Source organism: Rhinolophus ferrumequinum, chromosome 8 (genome assembly GCF_004115265.2).
Source record: "Rhinolophus ferrumequinum isolate MPI-CBG mRhiFer1 chromosome 8, mRhiFer1_v1.p, whole genome shotgun sequence".
Lineage (NCBI taxonomy): Eukaryota > Metazoa > Chordata > Mammalia > Chiroptera > Rhinolophidae > Rhinolophus > Rhinolophus ferrumequinum.
The window spans coordinates 19,207,903-19,213,902 of NC_046291.1; positions in this window are offsets into that span (position 1 = coordinate 19,207,903).

The following is a 6,000-nucleotide window of genomic DNA, read 5'->3' on the forward strand; positions in this document are numbered from 1 at the left end:
TTACAGTCATTATTTCTTCAAATACGTTTTCAATTCCTTGCTCTCTGTCTTCTTTTTCTGGTACACTTATGATGCAGGTATTGGTATGCTTGATGTTGTCCCAAAGGCCCCTTAAACCATCCTCATTTTTTTGGATTCTTTTTCTTTTTGTCGTTCTGATTGGCTGTTTTCCGTTACCTTATCTTCTAAGTCACTGATTCGATCATCTCCTTCATCTAATCTACTGTTGATTCTCTCTAATGTATTCTTCATTTCAGTTACTGCAGTCTTTATGTCTGACTGGTTCTTCTTTATGTTTTCTATATTCTTTTTTATGTTTCCTATCTCATTGTTGAAGTTCTTCCTGAGATTATTGAACACCCTTATAAGCAGTGTTTGGAACTCTGTGTCTGGTAGATTGCTTGTCTCCATTTTGTTTAGTTCTTCTGGAGCTTTGTTCTGTTCTTTTATTTGGAACATATTTTTTTTGTCTCCCCATTTTGGCTGCGTCCCTTTTTTATTTCTCTCAAGGGCTCCTATACCTGTCAGTCTTATCTATTTTTAATTTTTTTATTTAAAAAATTTTTTTGGAGTGTACAGCTCACAGTAGCCCATGCGGGGATCGAACCGGCAACCTTGCTTTAACCAACTGAGCTAACCGGTCACTCCTATGCTTCCCAGTCTTAGTAGAGTGGCCTTATGTAGTAGGTGTCCTGTGGGACCCAGTGGTGCAGTCTCCCTGGTCACCAGAGCCGTGTACTCTAGGTGTGTCCCTTGTGTGTGGTGTATGTGCCCTCCTGTTGTAGTTGAGACTTGATTGCTATATGCATGTCAATGGGAGGAATTGACCCGTAGGCTGATTGGTTGTGAGGACTGGCTGTGACTACAATGGAGAAGCTATGTGCAGGGGCTGACCCTACAGAACAGGGTACACTGTAGCAGGGCTCTATTTCCTATCCAGACTGCCCTTCAGGTATGTCATCCTTAGAGGTGGCCAGGTGATCTCTGGCCTAGTCCAAAACTGGCCACTGGGCCTACCAGCCCTGGGGCCTTCTGGGAGGGGGCCAAATTTAGCTGCAGTCTGTGCCCTATCTGGGGCCACCTTGCATGAGCCACAAAGCAATCCAGAGATGGCCACCACCCACACTGTGCTTGGAAGTGCCTTGAGAGGTGTGGGGACAGAGTCTCAGAGAGCTGTTTCCAGGCTCTTGGCCTCACATGGAAAGGTGCTGCTCAGTTATTAGATGGCCATCAGCTGTAATCAGTTAGCCGTTAGCCACTAATATAACGGCTGTGGCTACGCTAGGAGGTTGGTTGATTTGTTGGGAGAAAAGTGGACGGCGGATTGCGGCTAGCAAATGGGTTTAGCAAGAGTGGATGGCGGATTGCAGATCGTGTGGATCCTGCTTCCTGTGTCTCCAACCCAGCCACCAGCGAGATTACAGTGGTATGACTCCCCTATCTATGGCTCCATTGGTGTTCCTTTTTGGCCTCACCATATCCTGCATTCTTGTGTGGGAAGTGGGAGCAGAGTCCCTGCATGAAAAGAGGACAAGCCACGACCAAGGCTGTTTGTCGTTCGAGCCAAGCTTGGGGCAGCTCAGCCAGAGGTACAGAACATACCGAAGATAGGTGATGCTTAGTTTGGTTTTGTGAACCTTTCAGAGATTTTAGGAAAGTCTGCAGCATGAGCCAAGGCAAGCTGTTTATATGGAAAAGCCACTGGAAGCAGCTTGTATGTGCCTGAATGTTGGCTGGGGCCTGGTCTCAGGGAATCACTAGGGCGGTAGACGAAAGGTGATAGCCAGTTTGATGGATACTTGGATGTAGAGGTCACCTGTGTCTGCACGCTTGGAAGGGGAGGGCTCAACAAAGAAACAATGGCTTCTACCAGCTTCTCTGTCTGGGAGAAAGCTGCCTCTTCAGCTTTCATTCTGAAGCCAGACAACTCGGTTCCTCCATGTATGTCCCTGGCACCTTTCGAGCTGTTGTCCCAGCGCTGGAGCTCGGAATGAGTGAGTTCATCAATGAGTAAGTCTGTGAGTGGGTCATTTAAGAGGAGCACCTGGGAGTGCAGCTGCCCTCGGTCTCACTTAGTAACAATCTCTGCTGGTTTTCACAGCCAGAAGTTATAGGGACTTCTCTCCTTAGCACTGAAACCCTGGGTTGGGGAGGGGCTGGGACCCCTTGCTCCTCAGGGGTTACCTCTGCAGCTGAGATATCCCTCCCAATTATTAATGGTCACACACGGGTGTGGGACCAGCCCATTCCACGTCTCTGGCTCTCCTACCAGTCTCCAGGTGGCATATTCTGTATGTGCATAGTTGTATGTGCATAGGGCATAGGTTCAGCTAGACTTCAGGTGATTCTGTAGTTTAGTTTTAATTTGTGTGGTCCTGAGAGGAGGTGGGCACAGTTTACCTACTCCACCATCTTGCCTGGAAATCCCCCCTGTTGTTACTTCTGAAATATCACATTTCTTAGAATTCTTTTATTGCAAGCAACAGAAATCAACTCTGGCTAATATAGACAAAAGGGGATGTATTGGAAGAATATCAGGGTTTCCTAGAATCATCATGAAAGTGGAGAACTGGGTTTGGTGTCAGACTCTTCTCTGAGCTCCAGACCTATAACACCTCCAAGTGGATTTCTTAAAGGTATCTCACGATTGCTTCCTTCCTTCTAGACAAACTGCTTTCTGGCTTAAAGCCTTTCCATAGCTCTCAATTGTCCTTAGTATAATCAAGTATCCTCAACAAGGTCTTTGTGACCTTAGACAATCTTGAATGTGTTGCCTGTACTAATTTCCCACCTCCCACTCACTGCCCAACTCCTCCAGCCTGGCCCCTGTCTACTTTGTCAGCATCCTTTCATGCCTAGTCCTGTCTTGAAAGCCAACCTAGAGCTTTCTACCTGGTTTGCCTTTCTGCAAATTGACTGCAGATATACCAAGATTTTAGGCCCTTTAGGAATGCTAGTGGCGCAGGCTGGTCCACTGACTCTTGTGTGCAATGGTGTGAAAAATACCAGGAAACGCTTCTTATTCTGGTCAGGCTAATTTCCTCTCAATTCCACAAATGCATCCTGTAGGGCTTTTATCCATGATGTTCCCCAACTCTTCACTCAGCTCATCCATTGAGAGTCAACTTTTGCATCGATTCCCCTAAAAGGACTTCCCTGGCTGCCCACATTTGGTTAGCACACCCTATCATTCAGTCCCACACAGTCCTCTACTCTGCCTTTTGAAATATTTGTGGCACTTAAAATTACATTCATCAATGTCTAACTCTCCCACTCTATACCCAGTGGAGCAAGATCTCAGTCTGGTTCACTACTAAATTCCCAGCAGCAAGAACAATTTCTTGAATGGGCATTTGATAAATTTTTGTATCTAAATGATTGTCCCAATCTTTATTTCCCAGATTTAGGTAAATTGAAATAATAACAGTTACTATCCTAAATATGTGTACTCTTTTAAAATTGTTTTTATAATTAAAAGTCTTCTTATTTGAAAGTAAAGAAAGTGATGCACTAAAAACAAAAGCAAAAATTAACATGCCTAAGGTAGCCCAACCTACCAGTGGGAGATCAGTACTGAGAACTCAGGTTTCCTGCCTTTCCTCTGTGTTAATTAGAAGAAGTTTGGGAAAGCTTTGGGTATATCTCTGATTTTTTTAAGGCTGATATCCTCTAGGGCAGGGGTGTCAAAACTTTTTTTAAAGTTTTTTACCAAGGGCCACATGTGGTAAAATACACAAACAGCCGGGCCACTCACTCGAGGTGAAGTACGTATTGCCTCACTTGGTTTATTTAAGTAAACTAAATATATTTTTGGTATTAGCTGCGGGCCAATTAACAATGGATTGCGGACCGCAGTTGGCCCATGGGCCACAGTTTTGACACCCCTGCTCTAGGGCAAGTAGAATTTTTTTTTTTTTCTAACGTAAGTGACTACCACAGTCAAAGTCAGACTTTTCGGTGGCATGATGTATTGGCCTCATCCATGATAGCAGTCGCCACATGCTCATTTCACTTCTTGCTGGTCTGTTGAAATTTTCTAGTACTAGGGGAAATTTGTTACGAAAATTCCTGATTATCTGTCATCTATCAACTTTGTGTTTTGATTTGAAAATATGTCAGAAAATGTGCTAATTAAATCACCATGATATACACTTTAAATATCTTACAATTTTGTCAATTATACCTCAACAAAGCTGAAATTTAAATAAATAAATAAATAAGATGAGCAAAGTTCTCCTGAAGAAAGAGAAGAAAAGAAAAGGAAAGGAAAGAAAAGGAAATTGCATCCAAAAAGATAAGGAAGAGTTAAAATATATACGTGTGTGTGTGTGTGTGTATATATATATATATATATATATATATATATATATATATATATATAATTGCAAAGATTAGACAAATAATTTTGTTTTACAATTTTGTGAAATTGCTGGCTCTCTACTTGGGTTTTTTCTGTAACAATTGTGAGGACAATTTACAGAGGTAACCAGCAGAAGAAAAAAAAAGCTTCTAGTAAGAAACATAAGGAGACAAATATAGCAACCATGAGAACTTCTGATTTCTTTTCAATACCTCATGTGACATTTCTGATTATAAATTGATCACAGATGAGCATCAGTATGAAAAATTTACTATTATGTATTGCAGACATGTTATTCATAACAATATGCCAGTTGGAAATGTGAGCACTTTAACTAGAAAGTAAGTTATTTTGGCCTTTCCATTTTGTATAAATCTTCAAAACATAAATTAAAAGCAGAAGGTGTGTTGTATGGATTCAGAATGTAAAAACCTCTATAAATCTTTCAGCAGTATGAAGGACAGCATATTCAACTGGCCAGACGGACACTCTTATCTCCTCTCTCATGTTGTTGTTCTACTTTGGGATGACAGAATTAAAGAAAAATGTACCCTGAAATGAGTATTTCCCACTCTAAATAGTCCAGACAGGGCTCATTTCCATTTTTGTTCTCAATGCCCTATATGGTGCATCATGTTGAAAGCTTTTTCATTCAGAAAATATTTCAATCTTTCATGGTTTTTCAGTGTCTATATGAAAGAGGACTCAGTGCATAGAGTAATGATTTCTTAAATGGCCACTTGAAATGTATTTATTTTATTTTCATATTGCCTGAATAATTTATGTGATATATTTTGCTGCTTATAAAGAAGAGAAACTCAAAAGGCAATTTTTTAGATCTGGGAAAGCTGCTTTCCCCCATAAACATCAAGCTAGTACTCAGAATGTCCTTATGAGTAATATAATAAAGTAAAAGATGAATATTTAATACATGAGTAGAAATAGAAAAATTCACACTTACATTATTGCCATATGTCTCAATGAATAAAAGAATTACAAAGTGTGAAAATGAAATATCAAGATGACAAAACCTCCAAAAAGGAAATACCTCTATTGGCCAAGAATGTATAAATTATTTCTACCCTAAATACCAGCGTAGAAACCACAGAGCATATTTCAAATTTGGAAATTAGGAAATAATTTTAATGTAGCATATGTGACAGTGACAATGGGGAGTATTAAGTGCTTATGTTGCCCTGTACTTTTCTAGCTTATTCCACACGTAGTTGCCAGAATAGCCTTCCTTAAAAAAGCACAGTTCTGCATATGTTGCTCCCCAGGTTAAAAATATTCAAAGGCTTCCTATTATCTACAGAAGAGTTAACCACTCCCCTTTTTTGGAGATATATACTGAAATATTTATAGATAAATTAATATTATGACCAACATTTGCTTTAAAATAATCTGGGGGCATGAAAATGAGGGAGGCAATGGAGGCATAAATGGAATAAGATTGGCCATGAATTGATCATTGTGGAAGATGGGAGATAACTACAAGGTTTTCATTATCAGATTTTTCTCTCCTTTTGTATGTTTTATAAGCTAAAAAAACCTCTTTTCATTGACATTCAAACTTCTATAATTTGGATCTAGTAATTTACTTTTCAAGTTTTATAGTCAACTTCTCAAGCATCCAAAGC